The 26257-nt window shown below is 36.1% G+C and overlaps 1 protein-coding gene across 6 annotated transcripts in view; it reads right to left on the bottom strand.

The window, feature by feature from the left end:
• Window positions 1-26257, bottom strand: part of STRN3 (striatin 3) — a 105080-nt gene that overhangs the window by 57935 nt on the left and 20888 nt on the right. Inside the window, exon 1 of one of the 6 annotated variants that reach the window (XM_049612947.1) lies at window positions 605-1204. The exons of the other annotated variants lie outside the window; for them this stretch is intronic. The gene's annotated coding sequence lies outside the window, so the exon portion shown is untranslated. Of the gene's footprint in view, window positions 1-604; window positions 1205-26257 lie in introns of those variants that run through there. 6 annotated transcript variants of the gene reach the window in all.

Here is a 26257-nt window from a genome sequence, read left to right as displayed (position 1 = left end):
ATGTTTTTATGCCAGTACCAAACTGTTTTCATTACTATAGTTTTGTAGTGTATCTTGAATCTGGGATTGTGGTACCTCCAGCTTTGTTCTTTTTCATGGCTGCTTTGACCATTTGGGGTGCTTTGTGGGTCCATACAAATTTTAGGATTGTTTGTTCTAGTTCTGTTAAATACACTATTGGTATTTTCATAGGGGTTACACTGAATCTGTAGATTGGTCTGAGTAGTATGGATATTCTGACAATATTAGTTCTTCCAATCCATAAACATGATATACCTCCCATTTTTTTGTGTTGTCTTTAATTTCTCTCATCAATATTTTCTAGTGTTCAAAAGACAGGTCTATCACCACCTTGGTTAAATTTCTTCCTAGGTATTTCATTCCTTTTGGTGTAATTGTAAATGGGATTGTTTTCTTAATTTCTCCTTCTACCACTTCATTATTAGTTTATGTAAACTCAAGAGAATTCTGTAAATTAATTTTGTATCCTGTGACTTTACTGAATTTATTTATTAGTTATGATAGCTTTTGGGTAGAGTCTTCAGGATTTTCTATATATAGTACCATGTCACTGCAAATAGTGATGATTTTACTTCTTCCTTACCAGTTTGGATGCCTTCCCTCCCTCCTCCAACCTCTGGCCTGAATACTATGCATAGGACTTTCAGTTCTATGTTCAATAAAAGTGACAAGTGAATACCCTTGTCTTGTTCCTGAGGGATTTAAAAAAAAAAAAAAAAAACAAAACTACACAGTGGTAATGCATCCTATTAGAATCTTACGTTGTTGTATATGTGCTACCAAAGCAGGCACTACAATCTAACACTATTGTGAGACTTCATTTTGACTTCTTGCCTTAGCATTCAACTTCATATTAGAAACAATCCATATATAGAGAATCTAGTAAATTAAACAAACAAGCACAAAGTACACACAAAAAAGCATGAATCTCACAGCAGCTTCTGAAGAGGAGTTGAAGAAGGATAATTCACAAACACAAAGAACCAAAAAAAAGGTGAGAATTCATTAAGACAATGCCTTTTAAAGGAGATATCTTAACCCAAACCACCTCGAGATGGGGGTAAAAGCAAAGACCAGATATGTCATGATTACTGGATATGACCTTATGACCTTGTATCACAAAGTATCTATATAGGTACTTTGAAAAGGTAAAAGTTATATCTGACAGTGATTAAAAAAAAAGACCAATTAGAGACAACATTTAATAAATTAATAACAATGAATTCTGAGCTATTTTTAAAGGACATAATTCATCACTAGTAGCATCATCTCAGCAAATAAATACTTTAAAAAGTAACTACATGGGCACCTGGGTGGCTCAGTCAGTTAAACATTGGACTTTAGCTTAGGTCATGACCTGATAGTTTATGAGTTTGAGCCCCGCGTCCAGCTCTGTGCTGTTAGAGTGGAGCCTGGAGCCCGCTTCGAGTCCTGTGTCTCCCTCTCTCTGCCTCTCCGAGCCTCCCCCGCCACCTCCCCCACCCCTCCCCCCCCCCCCGCCCTGGCTCTCTCTCAAAAATAAGCTTTAAAAATTAAAAAAAAAAAAAAAAAGTAACCACAAAAAGAAATAGCCACAACTTATTACGATGGCATAAAAAAAAAAAATCATCTGGGAATAAACAAAAATGTGCAAGATCTCTGCACAAAAAACTGCAATCTGTACAGAAAAAACAATCTAAATGGACTAGCAGAGTCATAAAAAACAATTATCACACAAACTATGAGTTACTGTAACTCCACACAAACTTTCAATGTGTGTGCGTGTGTGTGTGTGTGTGTGTGTGTGTGTGTGTGTGTAGAACTCGACAGGCTGATTCTAACATTTACCAAAAAATTCAAATTACCAAGAACAGGCAAGACAATCACCAAGGAAGAAGTGGTGGAACTTGCACTACCAGAAATTCAGATGGTTTCTGAAACTAGAGAAATTAAAACAGTGATTGGTACAGGGATAGACAGATTAAAAAACAAACAAAAAAACAGAACAGAAATTCCAGAAACAAACCAATATATATGGAGTCACATAATTTATCAAAGTAGAAGTTTACAACACCAAGGAAAAAATGGCAACATCAAAAATTATGCTTAGAGTGGTGCCTGGGTGGCTCAGTCGGTTGAGTGTCTGACTCTGGCGCAAGTCATGATCTTGCGGTTCATGGGTTCGAGCCCTGTGTCAAGCTCTGTGGTGACAACTCAGAGCCTGGAGCCTGCTTCAGATTCTGTCTGTCCTGTCTCTCTCACTCTCTCTCTGCCCCTTATGCTTAGTATACATGGTAAAGACATTGGGGAAGGGAGATAAAATAAAACTTCTGGCTGACACATCAGTTGTAGGATTATAGACCTAAATGTGAGGGCAGAACAATAATGCTTTTAGGATGTAATATATATCTTCAAAATCTCAGATTAAGGAAAGAATTCTTGAGCAAGACAAAAGCACTAACCGTAAAGAAAAGGATGAATAAATTCATTACCATTTTAAAAGTCTGTTCAAGATACAGCAGGGATTAGCAGCCTACCTCGGGCTTATTTTTGGACAGCCCCAGAGTGAAAAACGGCTTCATAAATGAAAGAATAGGTAACACAGACCAAAAACATGGCTCATGTAGCCTAACACACTTACTGTTAAAGTCTGTAAACCTTCTATACTATTATCAGGCAAAAATGATTTTATTTTTGTGTGAATTTATTTAATTTTTTAATGTTTATTTTTGAGAGTGAGACAGCGAGCCTAAGTAGGGGACGGGTGGGGGGTGGACAGAGGATCCAAAATAGGCTCTGCACTGACAGCAGTGAGCCTGATGCGGGGCTCAAACTCATGAACAAGATCATGACCTGAGCAGGTGGACACTCAAGTGACTAGTCACCCAAGCACCCCAGACAAAAAAGATTTTAAATCAAAACGGATTGCAAGAGACAAATGACAATATATACTACCAAAAAGTTCAATACAGCAAGAAGATAAAACAATTATAAATATTTATGTACTTAATAAGATGATCAAATATATGAAGCAAACATTGAAGGAAGAAATAATTTCACAGTAACAGGTGGAAACTTCAATATCTCACTCTCAATAACCAATCAAAGAATCAGAAAGCAGGTAAGGAAACATCTTCAATAACACAATAAACCAACTAGATCTAACAGATGTATTATACAGAACACTCTACCCAATAAAAGAATACACATTCTTCTCAGATACACGTGGGATATTCTCCAGGATGGGCCATATGTTCATGCAAATTAAGTCTCAACAGATTTAAAAAGATTAAAAAAATTTTTTCTCTGACCATAACAGAGAAAGAAATTAGTAACAAAGAAACTGGAAAACTCACAAATTAGTGGAAATTGAACAACACACTCTTAAATCATGAGGAAAATTAGAAAACACTCAGGAATAAAAATGAAAACACAACATACCAAAACCTATGAGATGCAGCAAAAGCAGTGTTGAGGGAAAAACTTATAGCTATAAATGCTTACATTAAAAAAGAAGAAAGAGGGGCACCTGGGCAGTTCAGTCAGTTAAGCATTCGACTCTTGATTTCGGCTTAGGTCATGATCTCACGGTTAGTGGGATCAAGCCCCACATCAGGCCCCATGCTGAGTGTGAAGCCTGCTAGGGATTGTCTCTTTCTCTCTCTCTCAAAATAAATAAACTTAAAAAAAAAAAAAAAAAAGAAGAAGAAGAAGAAGAAAGCTGGAGCAGCTACATTAATTTCAAACAAAGCAGACTTTAGATTAAGCTAAACAGGGATAAAAAGACAGAATGCATAATGATAAAGGGGTCAAAGACATAATAATCCTTAATATGTATGCACTGACAAAAGTGTGTCAAAATCTGTGAGCAAAAACTGGTAAGACTACAAGGAGAAATAGACTAAATCACTACTATCGCCGGAGACTTCTACACTCCTGTATTAGCAACTGACAGATCTAACATACAGAAAATTAGAAAACTGACATCTATAGATTATTTTAACCAACAAGGCTATTCACATTCTTCTCAAGCCCATTCACCAAGACAGACCACATTCTGAACCTTAAAACACACCTTTAACAAATTTAAAAGATTAAAAATCATACAAATGTGCTCTCCACTCCAAGAGTATCTATCTTTTAATTGGCTTTAAATTCACATTTAAAGTGATTATTAGAGTACACTTGTCATGATGAGCACTGAGTAATGTACAGAATTCTTGAATCATTATATGGTATACCTGAAACTAATATAATACTGTATGTTATTTATACTTCAACTTAAAAAAAGACAAAAATTTGTATGTGCTCTTAAGACTGCAACAAAATTAAAATGGAGATCAAAGGGGTCACTGGTAGGCTCAGTTGGTTAAGTGCCTGACTTCTCGTTTTGGCTCAGGTCATGCATGATCTCACAGTTCATGAGTTTCAAGCCCCATGTCAGGCTCTGTGCTGATGGCCAGAGCCTGCTTGGGATTTTCTCTCTCTCCCTCTCTCTCTGCCACTCCTCCACTCATTCCTTCTCTCTCAAAATAAAATAAACATTAAAAAAAACCCTGCAGATCAATAAAAGATAGTGGGAAAATTTCAAAATACATGAAGATTAAATAACACAGGATATCTGACATGAGTCAAATATCAGGAGAAACTTTAAAGTATTTTTTTTACTAAATGAAACCAATATAAAACTTACTAAAATTTGGGGGATGTACAAAAAGCAATGTTTACAGGGAAATTTATAGCAGTCAAAGTACATATTTGAAAAGAAGCCCTAAAACCAACCATTTAGCTTCCATCTTAGGAAAGTAAAGAAAGAACAGCATTATAAACTTAAAGGAAGCGGAAAAGAAGTTAGAGCAGAAATCATTAAAATTGAAAACAGTAAACCAATAAAGGGTATCAATGAAACTGCCATGACGTGGATGGAGCTAGAGTGTATTACGATAAGGGAAATAAGTCAGGCAGAGAAAAATACCGTATGATTTCACTCCTATGTATAATTTAAGAAAAAAACCAGATGAACGTATGGGAAGGGGAAAAAAGAGATAAAGAGAGAAACCATAAGAGACTCTTTTTGATAGAGAACTTAAGGTTGATGGAGGGGGGTGATTGGGAGATGGGCTAAATGGGTGATGGGTACTAAGGAGGGCCCCTTGTCATGTTGAGCACCAGGTGCTATATATGTAAGTGATGAATCACTGAAAACAATATTACATTATATGTTACCTAACTGGAATTCAGATTTTAAAAAATTGAAAATAAGTATCAATGAAACTGATTCTTTGAAAAGGTCAATAAAATTGATTAAACTCTAGCTAAGCTAACCAAGAAAAAAAAAAGTGAAGTCAGAAATTAATATCAGAAATGAAGGAAGTATCATCATTATTAATCCCATGAACAGTGAATGGAAAATATAGGAGTATTGTGAACTCTATGCCCACAAACTTGATAACTCAGATGAAACGGACCAATCCTTAAAACACAGTCTACCAAAATTCACATAGGAGAAACAGATCATCTGAATAGGTCTATATCTATTAAACAAATGTAATCAATAATTAATTATCTTCCAAATCAGAAGGCATCAGGCCCAGATGAATTCAGTGATGACTTCTACCAAATATTTAAGGAAGAAATGATACCAGTTCTCTATAACTGAAACCAGGATACAGAATCAGAAGGTACACTTGCTAATAACCCACTTGATGAAGCCAGCATACCAGACAGACCAAAACCAGACAGACATCACAAGAAAAGAAAACTACTAATATCTCTTTCATGAACATCGATGCAAAATCCCTCAACAATGTATTAGCAAATTGAATCCACAAAGAACTATATAACAAGTGAAACTTATCTCAGGTATGCAAGCTGGTTCAACATTTGAACACCTATTACTGTATGTTATCATTAACTGGCCAAACAGGCCCAAGAAGAAAAACCATATGACCATATTAATATATGCACAAACAGCCTGTGACAAAATCAATTACCCATTCAAAATAAAAACTCTCAGGAAACTAGGGATAGAGGGGAACTCTTTTAACATGATAATAATCTACCAGAACCTACAGCTAAACATCCTATTTAATAGTAAGAAATTAGATGCTTTCCTTCCTAACATCAGGAACAATGAAAGGATGTCCCCTTTCACCACTCCTATTCAACACTGTAATCAAAGTCCTAATTATTGGAATAGGCAAATAAAAAAGAACATTTTAACTGGAACAACAGAGAAGATCAGCACTGCCCTTGTGCAAAGATAACACGCAAATTCAAAAAGCATTCCATAAAAAAGAAAAGACAAATTTTAAAGTGTACAGATCAAGAAGGAAGACGACTCTATCTGCAGGTGATATGTCTATGTAGAAAATTCTAAAATTCTAACCACCACCACAATAAACCCTTCTAGCTCTAATGAGCAATTATAGCAAGGCTGCAGGATAAAAGGTAAATATATGAAAGTTAATTGCTTTCTCACATACCAGCAATGAAAAATAGGAATTTGAAACTGAGAACAATAAATACTATTTATATTAGCACCAAACAAGGAAAAATAGTGGCTATAAATCCAGAAAAAGATGCACAGGAATCTACATAAGGAAAACTACAAAAAATTCTGATAAAAGAAATAAAAAATCTGAATAAATGAAGAGATATTCCATGTATGTGGACAGAAAGACTCAATATTTTGAGATGTCAAATCTTCCCAACTACATCTGTAGATTCAATGGAATCCTACAAAAGTCCAAGGAAGCTATTTTGTGGATATTGACAAAATGATTCTAAACTTTATAGGGAGGGGTGCCTGGGTAGCTCAGTCAGCTAAGCTTCTGACTTCAGCTCAGGTCATGATCTCATGGTTCATGAGTTTGAGCCCCACATCAGGCTCTCTGGTGTCAGCGCAGAGCCTGCTTCAGATCATCTGTCTCCCTCTCTCTCTACACCTCCTATGTGCTGTCGCTCTCTCTCAAAAATAAATAAACATTAAAAATAAAAATAAATTTTATATGGAAAGGCAAAAGACCAAGAACAACAAACACAATTCAGAAGGACAAGCTGGAAGACAATACCAGACTTCAAGACCTACTCTATTCATATATACATATACATATATACACTTATTATGTGTTTGTATACATATATATACATACACAGATACATATTTACTATCTATATAAATATATAGTATATACTAAACATGTACTATAAAACTATAAAACTTTTAGGAAATAAAAGGAGAAAACCTAAGTTACTTTGTGTTTATGAGTTTTTAAATACAAAAACCAAAAGCATGATCAATGAAAAAAAAAATCAGTCTTTATTAAAATTGGAAACATGTCTGTTCTGCAAAAGACCTTGTTAAGAGAACAAAAAGACATACCACAGACTGGGAGAAAATATTTGCAAAAACACCTATCTGATTAAGGACTGATACTCAATACCTACAAAGAATTCTTAAAGCAATTATTAACAGCCAACTCTGATCAGCAACCAGAATTTTTAAAAGGCAAAAGTTCTGAATGGTCATGTCATCAAAGAAGATACACAGATGGTAAATTTGAAGCATCTTAAAAGATGTTCCACATGATGGTCATCAGGAACATGCAAATTACAGTAAGAGTGAGAGCTACCACTGCACATCCATTAGAATGGCTGAAAATCAAAACATGGGCCAGGATGTGAATCAACACCAACTCTCAATCGTTGCTGCTGAGAATGCCAATGAGAATGGCAACTTTAGAAAACTGTTTGGCAGTTTGTTATTACAAACTAAATGTACTCTTATCAAAGATCCATCAGTCATGCTCCTTTGGTACTTACCTAAATTAGCTGAAAATCTGTGTCCACACAGAAATCTATAAGTGAATGTTTAATGCTGCTTTATTCTTAACTGCCCAAACTTGGAATCAAACAAGTATCCTTCAACAAGTAATGGATAAATTGTAGCACATCCATACAAGGGAATATTATTCATCAATAAAGAGATGAGCTACCAAGCCATGAAAAGACATGAAGGAACCTTAAATGCATATTTCAAAAAGGAAAAGAAGTCAGTCTGAGGGGGCTACACATACTGCATGATTCCAACTATGACATATACAAAAGGCAAAAGTATCAAAGATCAGGGGTTACCAAGTGTTGAGGGGTATGGAGGAAGATGAACAGGAGAAGCACAGGGAAATTTTAAGGGTGGTGAAACTGCTCTGTAGGATACTGTAATGATGAATCCGTAACATTATGTTTTTGTTGAAACCCACTGACCAATACAACACAAAATGAACATTAAACTATGGACATGATTTAATAATAACAATGTATCAAAATTGGTTAATTGCAGCAAAGGTACCACTGTAATGCAAGATGTTAACAAGAGAGGAAAACTGTTTTGGAGGTTGGGAGCACAGCACATATGGGAGCTCGATGCTAAATGATGTTTTTCTGTACAACTGTTCAAAATATTCATCAATAAGTGTAGGTGACGATGTGGAGAAACTCGGCAACTCTTGTGCACTGTTGGTGGGATTATGATATAACCATTACCTCCATGGATTACTGTGACAGTTCCTCAAAATATTAAAAATATAGCTATTAATATGATCCAGAAATTCCGCTTGAGTATATATATCCAAAAGATTAAAAGCCAGGTCTTGAAGACACACCTGCATGCCCATATTCATAGCAGCCCTATACGAAAAAACCAAGAGGTGGAAGAAACCCAACTGCCCATCAGATGATGAATGAATAAACAAAATTCATATACATACCAAGGAGTATTATTTGGCCTTACAACAGAAATCCTGCCACATGGTACACAAATGAACTGTCAAGACACCATGTGAAATGAGGCAGTCATATTAAGACAAATATGTATGATTTCACATTTATGAGGTAAATGGAAGTAGTGAAATGGATAGTAACTGAAAGTAGAATGGTGGTTAAACAGGAAAAGGGGAGGAATTGTTGTTTAATGGGTTTAATGTTTCAGATTTGCAAGATGAAAAAGTTCTGAAGATATGTTTCACAACAATATGAATATACTTAACACTACTTAATTATACACTTTTATAAAATGTGCTAAAAAGCATAACACAGTATTTACCATCTTAACCATTTTTAAGTATTAAAAAAACTTTTTCAGGGGCACCTGGGTGGCTCAGTCAGTTAAGCATCCGACTTCAGTCAGATCATGATCTCACCATTCATGACTTCGAGCCCCACGTCAGGCTGTGTGCTGACAGCTCAGAGCCTGGAGCCTGTTTCAGATTCTGTGTCTCCCTCTCTCTCTGTCCCCCCCACCCCCACCCGGTCACACTCTCTCTCTCAAAACTAAGTAAACATTTTTTAAAAATTAAAAAAAAAACAAAACACTTTTTAAAAAAAGGCAAACCAGGAGTGCCTGGGTGGCTCAGTTGGTTAAGTGTCTGACTCTTGGTTTCGGCTCAGGTCATGATCTCATAGTTCATCAGATAGAGGCCCCTCTCAAGCTCTGCAATGACAACATGGAGCCTGCTTGAGATTCATTCTCTCTCTCTCTCTCTGTCTCTCCCCCCGTTTCCTTGCCCCTATCCTGCTCACATTCTCTCTCTCAAAATAAATAAACTCAAAGAAAAATTTAATAAATAAATAAGGCAAACCAGAGACGCCTGCGTGGCTGAGTCAGTTAAGCATCTGACTCTTGATCTCAGGGTTGTGAGTTCAACCCTGCATTGGGCTCCATGACTGGTGTGGAGCCTACTTAAAAAAAAAAAAAAAAAAAGGCAAACCAGATGGAAGAAGGTATTTGCTAAACATATAACTGAGAATGGGATCATATACATAATAGAGAATTCATATGCACTCCCCAAAAAGACATACCATGTAATTAAAAACAGTCTGATGGAAATATTGTAAAAAGACTTACACTATAACAGATCACAAGATATCAAAAAGGCCTATCAAGATATGAAAGAGTTCTCACCTCATCTGTATTCAAAGGAATATAAGTTAAAAATTCCAATAAAGTAACACAATACCAAATTGGTTAAACATTTTAAAATCTGACAACACAATTTTTGAGGAAGCATGAACAGAAATTCCCATAAATGACTTAAGGGACCATAAACTGGTATAGCCTCTTTATAAAAGTTTTGCATTATATTGAAGATATAAATACATTATAAACCCAAAATTCCTAGATACAGACCCAAAAGAAATACATTTACATATGTATGTACTAGGAGGCATGTAAAACAATATTCCCAAAACTATTTTTTGTAACAGCCAAAGGTTGCAAACAATCTAAATATCCATCAATTAGAGAAGAATAAATTGTGGCATATTAGTACAATGAAACACTACAGAGCAAAGGAAATTAACAAACTACAGCCACACATAACATTTATGAACCAATACAAAGTTGAAGGAAAAAGCAAGACACAAAAAACATCCTATATGATTCCATTTATATAAAGTTCACTATCAGACATAACTAAACTAATACATTTGAACAATGAACACTTAGAAGCATATGAAGAAAAGCAATAAAATGACTGCACAAAACCAATAGTGGTTATCCCTATGAGAGAAGGAAGCAGTAATTTGAAAGGACCAGGTGGTTAAGGTCCTGGGGTACCAGCAGTGCTCTGTTGATTTCTTGACCTCTCCAAGAGTGATCTCATGGTTGTTCCTTTTATAACTGGCTAAACTGTACAATTATGTTTTATACACTTTTCTGCATATAAATTATTTTCATAACTTTTAAATGTTTTAAAAATCATTCTTAATGGTTAGCTTTAAGAAGTACGTTGTTACTGTAAAGATGAGGTCAATGACCTAGGCACTTTAGTTACAGAAAAAGGTTCCACCATGGAGTGTATGGTATTGTCAATAAAGGAAGGACTTTTAAAAACCACAAATTGTCATTTTTTTATTTGCCCAAGTCACCTAATTTTAATGTTTTTAATTATTTGACCTTAAGATTATAAAGGTGATGATTAACTTGAAAGTCATTACTATAAACATACTGTATAAGCAAAAATGAACCTTATAAATTTGTTTCTATATCTAATCTCAGTTAATTCGGAGCAACAAAAAAATTTTTTTTATGTTTTTGAGAGAGACAGAGTGTGAGCAGGGGAGGGGCAGGGAGAGAGGGAGATACAGAACCTGAAGCAGACTCCAGGCCCCAAGCTGTCAGCACAGAGCCTGACATGAGGCTCAAACTCATGAACTGCGAGATCATGAACTATGAGATCATGACCTAAGCCGAAACTGGACACTTAACTGAGGCAACGAGGTGCCCACAGAATAACAAATTCTACTGCTGTTGTTTGAGACAATTTTTCTTCCTCTAAACATGGGTAAAGGTACTTACTGGGACCATATTTTTTTCCATCACCTGAATTCAACAGGTTCAACAATCAGCATGTGATTATCACATGAGATCTAAAAAAAAAAAAATTACTTGATACTGACAGATCACTTTTAAACTGCAAGACCACTAGAGGTCACCAGTGCAAAACATTCAACATTGAGCTAATACCAGCCTCAAGTTATTTCACAATTACTATAGTTTCCAGGGTTTCCAAAATAAGAGTATCTTGCTTAAAACATATAAATTACTCAACAATATCTGTTTTACTGTAAGTTTTCTCTAAACAAAATTTAAACTAAATGCAAACACTAAAGACAAGTGAGTTTTAATGATTTTAAAACATTCTTTAGAACTTTTTGGAAAACTGATTATCCCAAGGAATTAACAAAGAAACTTTTAAATACTTTAGGTACAGAAGCAAATTAAAGACAAAATCGGGTTATAGCAACTATTAACAAATTAAAAATACTACTATTCTAAATAGTAGGCTCTCAACAAGTGTTAGCACCCTCTCCCCTAAGGGCCAACTAAAATTATACAAAATTATTCTGGGGTTAAGCAAGGTTCAGTCAGTTGTAAGTAATTTAGGATAAAGGTAAAAAGACTCAGCTATCCCAGTGATATTTTATATAAAATATTTAATACAGAGGTTTCAAAACCTAGCTAAATATCAGAATCACCAAGGAGCTTAGATATTAAAACAGACATACTTAGCCTCATAATTCAGTGTGTCAAGGTATTGCTCAGAAATCTTTGTATAATCATCTCGTGATACAAAAGCAGGTCACCATTTAACAACGTACACTCAAATGGCATACTGAGTTTTTAAGAATGAACAAAAAGGCTGCTTGCAATAACTTTCCAACATATAGATAAGAATTCCAGAGAAAAGAGAAACACTAAAAATACTAAAATTTCCAGAGACAAATAAAATCTCTACTTTGTTTTGATCTCTTCTACCAGAGCTTAGAACAAAATTTAATAAAAATACCACTCCATCCTCTAAAATCCCAGTATCATTTTTTCTCGGCAATAGTTGGTTTAAAGCATAGGAGATTTTCAACTATCAACTCTGTATTCTAATAAGTTCTCATTTATCTGGTATTTGAAAGGATTTAAGCTCCAGGCAAGCCCATTCTCCATAAATACCCCCTTTTAAGTATAATACTGTAAGCCATTTTAATGGGCTCTCTAAAAACATTGTTTACTGACATTGTAACTATTTTCGAAATCTGTTATAAATACATAATATACAACTTCAGAAAAACTCTCAAATATTGCAAAAGAGTAACATGGTATTTTATAGCACTTACTTAGAATCAGCAGAATAAGACGGACACATCCTCTGAGCTGCGCAGAGCTACTTCTCCTATCAAAATAGTATACTTAAAACATTCTACCAACTTTAAAAAATTTTTTGTTTATTTTTGAGAGAGAGAGCCAGAGAGAGAGCAGGGAAGGGGCAGAGAGAGACAGGGGAAGACAGAATCTGAAGCAGGCTCTAGGCTCTGAGCTGTCAGCACAGAGCCTGATGTGGGGCTGGAACTCAAGAGACGTGAGATTATGACCTGAGCCGAAGTCAGAAGCTTAACCGACTGAGGCACCCAAGTGCCCCACATTCTACGAACTTTTAAAAAGATTTTTCCAACTCTTGGTCAAGTTTGTTATCTATACAACTGAAGTACTAGCAACAAGCCTCCCCGTTCTGTCAACCATCCTATTTTGTGCTAAGTTAGGAATCCAAGTTATATTTAAGCTAAGAATAAATAACCTCCACTTCTAACATATTTTATTGCTATTTATGTACTTCTGAAAAGAAAACGAAATATTTCAAAAAAATATTAGTGACTTGGGGCGCCGGGGTGGCTCAGTCGGTTGGGCGACCGACTTTGGCTCAGGTCATGATCTTGCAGTCCGTGAGTTCGAGCCCCGCGTCGGGCTCTGTGCTGACAGCTTAGAGCCTGGAACCTGCTTCAGATTCTGTGTCTCCCTCTCTCTCTGACCTTCCCCCATTCATGCTCTGTCTCTCTCTGTCTCTAAAATGAATAAGCGTTAAAAATATATATATATATTAGTGACTTTCAGCTTCTGTTTTGGTTTTTTTCTGCTGACAGGATTGATTTCTCAGGAGAGTCAATAACAGGAATGTTGACTAAATGAAAGATTACTGCACTGTGATAAAATAACAAAATAGCTTTCACAGCACTTTAAAATTAGAGGGGAAAAAACCATGATTCTTGTTATTGGAGGGCAAACTTATGTTCTCAAGACTGGTATGTTTCTTGAAACCATTTTTTAACTCTAAAGAGATATTCCAAATTTTAAGGTAAAAATAAAAAGATTACCAACAATCTTACAAGTAAGTTTTCAAGAATAACAGCTGAGGGGAATTTATTACTTTTTCTCTTAAAAGTCAAAGCACTTTTTTACTCATCAACTGAGGCAATTACTTATCAGGTAAGCTATTTAAAATCACTATAGGGCAGCTAGGTGGCTGACTCTCGATTTCAGCTCAGGTCATGATCCCAGGGCTGTGGAATGAAGCCCCACGTCGGGCTCCGTGCTGCGTGTGGAGCCTGCTTGGGATTGTTTCTCTCTGCCTCTGCCCCTCTTCCCAGCTCGTGCTGTCCCTAAAAAATTTTTTAAAAATCATTATAAATTTTGAGATATTAATGTGAAAAAAAGACACAGTTATGCAGTATGAGTTTCACTAGCACAGGTCTGCATTCCTTTATCAAAACCTTCAAGCCAGATGTGTTCTGGAATTTATTACTCAAGTGTATATACCACACATAGGTAACACTTCATCCAATGAAAGTTTTAACAAAATCAAACAAATACAACAAAGTACTTGTATATGACTTTCAGTAAGTGGGATAAAGACTAAAAAGTTTTGTGTTACTCCAAATAAGGTTTCTGCCATCAAATGGTTAACAAAAACCTTTTGATTATCAGAACTTTGGGACTCTCAGAATTATAAATGAAAAGGAGGAGTAATAACTATCACAAATGCTGTATGTGCCAAACACAGTTTTAAGTACTTAAGTATATGAATTCATTTACTCCTCAATGATCCTGAGATGGTATTATTTTCACCACTTTACTAAACAAATGGGGTACAAAGTGGTAAGAAACTAGGTCATCATCCTAATAATAGTAGTGCACACCTGCAAGACTTGAATCCAACCAGTCTCACTTCAGAGCAGCTTCTCCTGACCACCAAATGCTGCTCAACAGAGTGGGGAGAGAAAATCAGCTACATCGACAATGGCAGGGTTGAGGACAATCTGATGATGCTACCAGTTCCCCTCCCAAACCCAAAGCAGACATCAGTAACTTTGCCTTGGTGTTAGAATTCTTTACATAACTTAGGTTCCAGGCAGCCACGACAAACTATTTGAATCTGCAAGCAGGATGCAAAATATTTGCCAGCCCAATTTCATACTAAGAAAATCAAAAATACTAAACAAAATCAAATGTCCTTGTTTTGCTACAAATTAGACAAACACCACTAAAATGTAAGCTCCAGAATATTAGGAATAGTTGTCTTATTCACTGATGTATTCCTATTACCCAGGACAGTATATGGCATAAGTAAAAACTCAGTAAATATTTGTTGCTGAATAAATGAAGTCAATTACATAGTTTCTCAGTTTTCTCAATTGTAAAATATGGGAATGACCCTATATGTACAACTTCTAGCTGAAACTCAAACCGCAAGTATTTAACTCATCTAGGATAGAAAATGACATTACTTCTAAAGAAGGTTGAGAGGTTTTTCACATGCTTAAAAGAAGAATTCACTTTGGTTAAATAAATGTGTTTGTGATTCTGGCAATTTTATCTAATCTATATTAATTCAGTATATTAATGATCAAAATTAAGAACACATAAGGGACATTTAAGCTGAGCATGAATAAGCTGAAAGAATTCTGAATTTAGGAGTCCTAGGTATCTATAGCCACATCTATTGCCAGAGGGCTAAAAATCAAACCAACGTACAGTTATTTAACCTCAATTTTTAAATTTCCAAGGGGACAAAAAATCTGAACACAATCCCGGGTATATATTTAAATAACCTTAAGAAAAATCAATGAAGAGAAGAATAATGCTTTTTGGAAATTCTCTTTATTAACAGCTTATGTAGACATTATTACTTCATAAAAGTTTCCCCAAAATAGGATGTCTCCAATTTGGCCCACTTGTGACCACAGTCTTTTGTATGGGGCAAGACAATCAGAACCTATGATTTACAGATGGTCGTCAAAAGCATATGACAACCTGCATTTGCTATTAGCACATCAAGGGGCAGCAGGGGGGAATGTGTCCTATGGGACTGAGTCCTTAAGCCTACGGATGTGATGCTATCTCCAGTTAGATACTGTCAGAATTGAGTTAAACTGCAAGACACCCAGCTGTTGTCACAGAATTGCCTAATGTTTAGAAAACCCACACAATTGATATCTAAAGTGAAGTACAGTTAACCCATAAACCACAATGGTTTGAGATGAGTGGGTCCACTTATACACAGTTTTTGATAAATGTAATACTGTAAATCGCTTTATTTTCCTTATGATTTTGTTAATAACATCTTCTTTTCTCTAGCTTACTTTATTGTAAAAATATAGTACACATGTAATACATATAACAAAAAATATGTGTTAACTGTTTACATTATCCATAAGGCTTCCTTTCAACAGTAGTTATTAGTAGTTAAGTTTTGGGGGAGTCAAAACTTAAATGAGGATTTTCAACTGTGTGGGGGGTCAGTGTCCCTAACTGCGTAGTTCAAGGGTCAAATGTACTGATAAACTATTGATAGTAGAGGAGGCACACAGAAATGAGTTTGTCCTTATAGGGACAGCCTCAAGTTTTGCTTAGAAATGATGTGCATTTGGCCCAAACACCTTCAAGAACCCAAGCATTTATCAGGAATCTGAATATTGTAGTAGTAGCAATACAGGGTATATTTGCAAATGAGAGGAATACCTAATCTAAAAGGTAATAAATAAACCTTTTACTTAACATCATTATTCCTATATTTCTTTTACTTTCCATACTATGCAGAAAGTAAATTCTTTGAAAACATAGACCACATTGTTACATCCCTCCAATACCTTGCAAATTACATTTTCCATTCTGTATAAGACATGGTGCCAGCTAAATATGTGTTGAATAAATTAATGTTTCCCTGAGTCTAGGAAATAAACAGAAAAAAATACCACTCTGGTTCACACGTACTTTAACTGAGATATATAGCCTTGCTAGTAAATCAATGGTATCAATGATTTTTATTAGTAGTAAAGTAGTGAAGTTAACACAAATTCTCAAGTCAAAAGGGGGGGAAAATGCTGAATTTTAACACTGTCTCACACATTCTCTTTCTCTCATACACACACACACCCTACATATAGTTTACTCTGTGTGTTGTTTCTCAAACCCACATAGCCGCTCTAGACATTAATTTTTCTATGTTTACACCAATTCCTACCTTTAATGAGTTATGCATATTTTTGCTAGCACCACAACATGTTTTTAGTTCTTTACTCTTACTTTTACCAAATAAATTTACTAAACAAATATGTACAAGTACAAATTTGCTGAGCCATAGTACAACAAAATTAAAGCATTTAAATGAATGGTGATAAAACCACACAACTGGGAAAGAATACAGATTTTCTCTTTTTAAATGTCTAGATGGTAGAGACTAAGAATTATTAATAAAGGAAATGAATTCTGTGCAAATTACAGACTTAATGATGACAATAATGATAAGATACACTAAGAAACAGAAATAAAGCTCAGGGGTGCCTGGGTGGCTCAGCTGGTTAAGCAACCAACTGTTCATTTTGGCTAGGTAATAATCTCACCGTTCGTGAATTAGAGTCCTGTGTCTGGCTCTGCACTGACAGCTCCAAGCATGCTTGGGATTCTCTCTCTCCCTCTCTCTCTGCCTCTCCCGTGCTTACTTGTGCACACCCTCTCTCTCAAAATAAACAAACATTAAGGGGCTCCTGGGTAGCTTAGTCGGTTAAGCATCTGATTTTGGCTCAGGTCATGATCTCATAGCTCCTGAGTTCAAGCCCTGTGTCGGGCTCTGTGCTGACAGCTCAGAGCTTGGAGACTGCTTCAGATTCTGTGTCTCCCTCTCTCTCTGCCCCTTCCCCACTCACAGGCTGTGTCTGTCTGTCTCTCTCTCTCTGAAAAATAAACATTAAAAATTAAAAAAAAAAAAAAAAAAAAAAAAAAGGAAGCCCAGATAATATATAGGATCTGTGTTATTCCAATTCAGAAATGTAGACCTGGGACAGGACAAGAGATTACAAATTTAGGAAAGAGACTCCAAACAGATTAAAAAAAAAAAAAAAAAATCCTGGCTCAACAATCCAAGGAGCTAAACAGAAGTAATGTGACAGCAAACCAGAATGTTAGGTTACTCTAGCAGAGTCTTCAGGGGGTACTAAGACTCTTAAGAGATAACACAAAGGGAATCTGGGTGGGTGGGCACCTTCTTTAACTTGTAAGTATATAAGAAAAATGCCAGAAAAATATAGCCATAATTGTCTGCCTAAAACTGACAGTGCACAGAAAATTCCAACCTTGACAATACTAGAAAAGGAAGTAACTGGGATTAAGATAATTAAGACAATTATGACTTAGTTTACCTCAAATGATATAAGTAAAGAGAAGACACTAACCATAGTCTAATCAGCTGCTTCGGGGTTAAGTTAGCTGTATTCCTAGGCTCTAGTTTCATTAGCCTAAGCCCAGATATGATCATATCGGTCAGCCTTGTTAAATTAAACAAGAAAGCTATTAGAGTGAGGTGGCTTTAATGCCTTGGTAGCCTACATAGGCAAACCAAACCCTTAAGCCTATAATGCCTAAAGATTAAGAAATCATAACCTAGGGACAATGAATCACAAACAGCCAACGAGGCTTTCTCAAATTGTACCACCTCCTTATTAATTAAGTCTTTCCCCTGAATCCTGTCTGCAGTACCCTCCTAACAACTTCTGGTCTGCTGGTGCTCAATTTGAATTGATTTTTGTACAAATAAACTCATAAAAAACTTAACAGCCTGCAGTTATATTGAACGTAAGGTGACGTAGGGCAAAGAGGAAACCTCCTTTCCCTCCACTAGATTTGAAGCTGTCTACATGTATTAGAAATGTGTTTAAATACTGGTACTGGTCTTCATTCTTCCAACAATACTTACTGAATGATTCCTATGGCTCTAGGAATACAATGATGCACAAAAGGCCAATACAATCCCATTCTCATTGAGCTTATAGCCTACTATAGGAAAGACAGTAAACAGATCAAACATGTGCAATGAAGCTTAATAAATTTCATGATGAAGGAAGTTCACTACATAGAGGACCTAAATTACACTTGCAGGCTCAAAAATGGTTTCAGAGGAAATGACAGCTAAACTTTAAATTGAAGAGAAGAAAGTTCAAACAGGAGAGGAAGTGCTCCACGTAAAGAGCATGTATGAAGGCCTAAGAGAAAGGAGAATACACTAACTTTACCAGAATTTAAAGAAACAAAATATGACTGGAACTTTATATGTCTAGGGGGAGAAGGGTAGAACAGAGGAAGAAGACATACAAGGGAGATAAAGCTGGAAGGTGGAGGCTGCAGAAGCCATGTTGTGAAAAGGCTTATTAGAAAATATCACAAAAAATCATACGTTTTTGAATGTATCAGTACAGGTGACATACAGTGCAATGTATATAATATAAAAAACGTTATGAAGACCTCTTTTAAATATTCTCCAACACAACAGCAGAAATAATAGTATAGAAAAAACTCAACAACAAAAAATAACCTGGTTTAAAAACGGGCAAGTGAGGGGTGCTTGGGTGGCTCAGTAGGTTGAGAGTCCGACTTCGACTCAGGTCATGATCTCATAGTTTATGGGTTTGAGCCCCACGCCAGGCTTTGTGCTGACAGCTCAGAGCCTGGAGCCTGCTTAGGATTCTGTGTCTCCCTCTCTCTCTGTTCCCCCAACCCACTCACACTCTGTCTCTCTCTCAAATAAATAAACATTAAGAAATATTTTTTTTAAAAATGGGCAAGTGGGAGCGCCTGGGTGGCTCAGTTGGTTAAGCATCTGATTGGCTCAGATCATGATCTCATGTTCTTGAGTTCCAGCTCTACACTGGGCCCTGCAATGACAGTGTGGAGCTTGCTTAGGATTCTCTCTCTCTCTCTCTCTCTCTCTCTCTCTCTGTCTCTCTCTCTCTCTCTTCCTCTCTCTGTGTCCCTCCCTTGCTCTCAGTCTCACTCTCAAAAGAAATAAACTTTAAAAAACAAATAAATAAAACAAATAAAAATGGGCAAATGAATTTGAATAGACATTTCTCCCAAGATGACTTACAAATGGCCAACAAGCATATGAAAAGATGGTTAACACCACTAATCATTAGGGAAATGCAAATCAAAACCACAATGAGATAATCACCACACAACTATTAGGATGACTACTATAAAGGGGGGGGGGCAAAGAAAGAAAAAAGAAAACAAGTGTTGACAAAGATAGAAAGAAATGGAAACTTTTGTACACTCTTGGTGGGAATGTAACATGGTACAGGCACTATGGAAAAACAGACTGGGAATTCCTCAAAAAAAACCCTAAAAACTGAATTATCATGATCTAGCAATTAGCAGGTCTCAAAGAGATATATGCATACCAATATTCAAAACAGCACTATTCACAAAAGCCAAGAAGTGAAAGCAACCCAATCATGTATCAGAGATGAAGAAATAAATCAAATTGTGGTATATACATACAATGGAGTATTATTTAGCCTTAAAAAGGAAGGAAATTCTGACATATGCTACACTATCGATACACCTTGAATATAGTATACTAAGTGAAATAAGTCCATAATAAAAAAAAGACGAATATCATATGATTCTACTTATATGAGGTAGCTATAGTCATATTCATAGAAACACAAAGAAGAATAGTGATTGCCAGGGGCCAAGGGAAAGGGTATATGGAATGCTGCTATTTAACAGGTAAAAACAGTTTCAGTTTTACAAGGTGAAAAAGTTTCTGCACGCTGGCTGCACAGCAATGTGAATACACTTAACACCACTGAATGATACTTAGAAAGATGGTAAATTTTACATTATGTTTTCACATACACACACGTTCCTCTTATCTATCACCTAGCTTCCAAAGAGTATCAAATTTGATGATTTTCTTTCATCTCATCTCCTCCCTATCCTTTTCCCTTCTCCCTCCCCAATTAATATATTTTAAATCAATTTCCAAATACTTTATTTTTGCACTTTGGTAACAAATATTTTTGCACTTTGGTAACAAATGAGGATATCTCATTTACATGAAAAAAGGCCATTACCACACCTAATAAAATTAACAATATTATAGCAGCACTATCAACAATAGCCAAAGTATGGAAAGAGCCCAAATGTCCATTGATGGATGAATGGATAAAGATGTGGTATATATATACACAATGGAGAATTACTCAGCAATCAAAAAGAATGAAATCTTGCCATTTGCGACTACATGGATGGAACTGGAGGGTATTATGCTAAGCAAAATTAGAGAAAGACATATACCATGACTTCACTCATATGACAACTTTAAGAGACAAAACAGATGAACATAAGGGAAGGGAAACAAAAATAATATAAAAACAGGGAGGGGGACAAAACATAAGAGACTCTTAAATATGGAGAACAAACAGAGGGCTACTGGAGGAGTTGTGGGAGGGGGGATGGGCTAAATGGGTAAGGGACATGAAGGAATCTACTCCTGAAATCATTGTTGCACTATAGGCTAATTTAGATGTAAATTAAAAAAAACAATAAAGTTAAAAAAATAAATAAATAATAAAATAATTGGCCCCAAGTACAAAAAAATTAACAATAATTCTTTTTTATTATCTGATAGCCAATCCATACTCATATTTCCCCAAGTGTCTCATCAACATATTTTTTACAGATTTTTAAAAAAATCAAATCAGGTGGTCAGGATGCCTGGGTGGCTCAGTTGGTTAAGCATCCAACTTCAGCTCAGGTCATGATCTTACAGTTTGTGAGTCCTAGCCCCACATAGGGCTCTGTGCTAACAGCTGAGAGCCTGAAGCCTGCTTCAGATTCTGTCTCCCTCTCTCTCTCTTCCCCATCCCTGCTCGAGCTCTGTCTCTCTCTCTCAAAACTTTAAAAAGAAAGAGAGGAAGAAATAAAAGAAGAAAGAATTCAAATCAGTTGGTTATGTCTCTTAAGGGTGAAGAATCTTAAGGGTGCTTGGGTGGCTCAGTCCATTAAGCATCCGACTCTTGATTTTGGCTCAGGTCATGACCTCATGGTTCAGGGGATTGAACCCCATGTTAGGCTCTGCACTGTTAACACAGAACCTGCTTGGGATTCTCTCTCTCTGCCCCTCCCCTGCTGTCACACTTGGTCTCCCTTTCCAAATAAATAAATAAACAAGCTTTCTAAAAAAGAGGTGAAGAATGTTAATAGCATGGAGAATTTTAAGTAAAAAAAAGAACACAGTAATAGAAAATGTAATGCTAAGTAAAAATATGAAATAAAAAAAAAATCTAGATACCAAAGAGTATTTACTGTAAAACTGTAATGTTAAAATGTAAAACAGGCAATGGGGTGCCTGGGTGACTCAGTTGGTTAAGCATCCAACTCTTAATTTCAGCTCAGGTCATGATCTCACGGTTCATGAGTTCAAGCCCTAAACTGGGATCTGCACTGACAGTGTAGAGCCTGCTTGGGATTCTCTTTCTCCTCCTGCCCCTCCCCCACTTGCACTCTCTCAAAAATAAACACTTAAAAAATGTAGAACAAGCAAAAGTAATCTGTGATAATGAAAGAATAGTAGTTACTTCTGGTTGGGAGTATTGACAAAGTAAAAACAAAATAGACATACCTTGGGCACAGTAATATTCTATCTCAATCTGTGTGATAATTACATTGGTGTATAAATTTGTAAAAAACAATGTGTATTTAAAATTATTAAGTGGATTGTTATACTTCAAGTTCAGGGAAAACATACTAAAAATACCATTCATCTTTTAAAAATATCGTTCATATATATATGTAAATATGTCTATTTGCATAGTTACATAAAAAAATCACTTAGCACACACATATCCTAACACCAAAATATTAATAAGATTATCTCTGGATGGCGAGATAAGTGATCTTCATTTTCTTTTCTAGGCTTTTCTACAATCTCCCCACAAAACATTTAAAAACATTCCCTCTAAGCATTCATTCATCCTCTCTCTTCTCACATTGATAAAAATATAATTTTTTTCTCCCACACAATTTGTCTTCCTACTCTATAGCTCTGTCACTAGTCAAAACAAATGAGTATTAAAATCCAACTTTTGGTCCCTGGCTTACAATGGCCAACAAAGCCTAAACAGTCTGATCCTTTTTTACATTTCAGATCTCCCTTCCTACCACTCTCCCCTACATTTCACTCCACTTCTACGACATTGGTCACCTTACTAGTTTCTGAGCACATCTAGCACCTACTTGCCTTGGGCCTTTGTATTACCTGTTTGCAATGCCAGTGAGTTCTTCCACCACAAATCTACATAACTCCATCACCAAATCTTTGTTCAAATGTCATCTTCTCAATGAGACCTATCCTAAGTCCTTTCAAAAACTACAAACTGTTCAACATTTATATATGCCTCCAAACCTTTACTCTCCCTCTTTTTCTTCTTACCACAACACTTAACACTTTCTAACAATATGTATTCATATAATTTCTTAATAACTTATTTGCATGTAATTGTTTGACTCCTCCCACCTTCAGACCCAAGAGAATCTAAGTTCTATGAATGGAGGAATATTTGTTTCGTTCTAGGTTATATCCCAAGCATTTTGTAAGAGTTTTTTTGTTTCCTTAAGTAATCGCCTACACCCAATGTGGAGCTCGAATTCACAACCCCAAGATCAAGAGTCACATGCCCTTCTGAATGAGCCAGCCAGGCATCCCTATCCCAAGCATTTAGAACAGTGTCTGGCAAATAGCAAGTGAGTAAGGAAGGAGTAAAAAAGAAGAAGGAAAAAAAAGACCTGTGGAAGGTCTAATGACATACCCAGGTGGATAACAGAAAGAAAATTACATTGACAAATAATTCTTAGTAAAATTATAAATTAAAATTAGTGAAATATCTTCAAGGGTTAAGGACTCACTCAGGAAAACTTCTATTGGTACTCAGCACAATTCATCATATTTAGTTTTATACACATTTATATTATTCCCCATTAGAAAGTGTGTAAACTGTAAGTAGTACCTGACACAAAACAGGCATTCAGTAATTACTGGTTTTATCACATGGATCTTACTAGGTAGAACATGACATCACAAATACCTACACTCAACTAAATAGCAGTCTGAGCACCTGGGTGGCTCAGTTGGTTGAGCATCCAACTCTTGATCTTAGCTCAGGTCATGATCTCAGTTTGTGAGTTTGAGCCCCACAATGGGCTTTGTGCCGCAGGTACAGAGCCTGCTTGGGATTCTCTTCTCCCTCTCCCCATCTCTCTCTCTCAAAATAAATAAATAAACTAAAAAAAAAAAAAAAAAAAGGTTAAAATGGTCATTAAAAATAAATAACTAAATAAATAAGTAAATATAAATAAACAAAAATAAATTAATTAAAATAGGTTTTGGGGCACCTGGGTGACTACACTGGAAGACTCTACTGTAGCAAAGCTGTCTTTATTTGACCAGACTCAGCTCATCCAGTCTAGATAGCCTTTTCTCTGGGTGCCTTTGGTCAAAAACAATCAGAGGCAACTGTCAACCTGTGGTCCTTAACTTTACACTTCGTACAAGCAGAAAAAGAAAGCTAGCACAGAGGTGTAAACTGCCTGGCTGAGTCCCAAGGCATGTCCCAGTATACACACAGAGCCCCTTAGCAAAGACTGAAAGACTTACAGGTTCCAGGCATCCAAGGAAATTTCTGCCTACTCATTAGCTTATTGATAAGAGACTTCAGTAACCATATACAACAAAAAAATACAGACTTTATGGCATTAGTTCCAAAAGTCACTCAACAAAAAAGAGTAGCAGTAAATTATCCAGAGGGGTGGGGTGAAGAGGGAGCAGTCAATATAAATTATCCCTAAGGAAGAGCAGACACTGAACTTACTAGCCTAAGATTTTAAATCAACTATTTTATTTTATTTAAAATTTTTTTAATGTTGATTTATTTTTGAGAAAGAGAGAGAGCGCTAGCAGGGGAGGAGCAGAGAGAGAAGGGGACATAGGATCTGAAGTAGGCTCCAGGCTCTGAGCTGGCAGCACAGCTGACATGGCTTGAACCCATGAACAGCAACACCATGACCTGAACCAAAGATGGACACTTAACCGAATGAACCACCCAGGCTCCCCTTAAATCAACTTTTTAAAATTTTAAAACTAAAGGAAACCATATCTAAAGAACTAAAGGAGAATATGAAAATGATGTTTCACCAAATTGAGAATATTAACAGACAAAAATTATTAAAAAAAAAAAAAAAAAAAAACAGAGGGGCAAATGGGAGGTTCAGCTGGTTAAGCATCTGACTCTTGATTTCGGCTCGGGTCATGATCTCACAGTTTGTGGGTTCGAGCCCCACATCAGGCTCTGCACTGAGTGCAGAACCTGCTTAAGATTCTTTCTCTCTCTCTCTCTCTCTCTCTCTCCCCCCCCCTTCTCTCTCTCTGCCCCCGCCAAAATAAATAAACAAATAAACATTAAAAAAAAAACAAATTACAGATTTGAGAAATAGAGTAAAATGAAAAATTCAATAGAGGGGCTCAACAGTATATTATATAAGCAGGCAGAAGAATCAGCAAACTTCAGGCAGTTCAACTGAGATTAGCCAGTCTGAAAAAAAAAGATGAACAGAGCCTTAGAAACCTGTGGGATGCCATTAAACATATCAATGTATGCGTAATAGGGAGATGAGAGAAAAAAGAACAGAATACTTAAATAACAACCCCAAACTTCCCAATGTGATTCTTAAAAAACCATGAATATACACATCCAAGAAGCTCAATGAATTTCAAGTAGCATAAACTCAAAGAGATCCATACGAACACAACATCATAATCAAATTGTCAATAGCCATGAGAAAGGGATTATCTTGAAAACATCAAGAAAGAAGCAACTCATCAACAAAGGATCCTCCCAAGATTAACAGTTGATTACTCAGAGAAACCATGCAGGCAGTGGGACAATATATTTCAAGTGGTGAAAGAAAGTGACAGCCAAGAATTCTACATCCAATTATTTAAAAACGAAGGAGGAATTATGACATTCCTGATTAAAAAACAAAACAAAACAAAAAAACTAAGAAAGCTTGTTGTTAGTAGACATGCCCTAAAAATACATACTAAAAGGAGCCCCTCAGGCTTAGATGAGAAGACAGTAACTGGTAATTGAAATCCATATGGAAAATACAGAGCATCAGTACAGGTAACTTTTCAGGTAACTGTAAGAGACCTTATATTTTTGTTTGTAACTTTTTTTCCTCATATCTGATTTACAAGATGACCACATCTGGCAAATAATTAGAAACATGTTGGTAGTATACAATAGAAAATGATGTAATTTGTATGATAATAGTAACACAAGGGAGGCGGAAAGGAATGGAGCTTCATAGGAGCAAAGCTTTTGTCTGTTACTGTAAATTAAATCAGCATTAATCCAAACCTGATAAAATGTGAACTGTAATCCTCAGTCGAACCACTCACAAAGTAACTCAAAAAACCACGTAAAAGGGGCGCCTGGGTGGCGCAGTCGGTTAAGCGTCCAACTTCAGCCAGGTCACGATCTCGCGGTCTGTGAGTTCGAGCCCCGCGTCAGGCTCTGGGCTGATGGCTCGGAGCCTGGA

Source organism: Panthera uncia, assembly GCF_023721935.1.
Source record: "Panthera uncia isolate 11264 chromosome B3 unlocalized genomic scaffold, Puncia_PCG_1.0 HiC_scaffold_1, whole genome shotgun sequence".
In the NCBI taxonomy this organism is placed as follows: Eukaryota; Metazoa; Chordata; class Mammalia; order Carnivora; family Felidae; genus Panthera; species Panthera uncia.
Note: the sequence above shows the minus strand (reverse complement) of the source record. Positions and strands in the feature narration are given on the sequence as shown.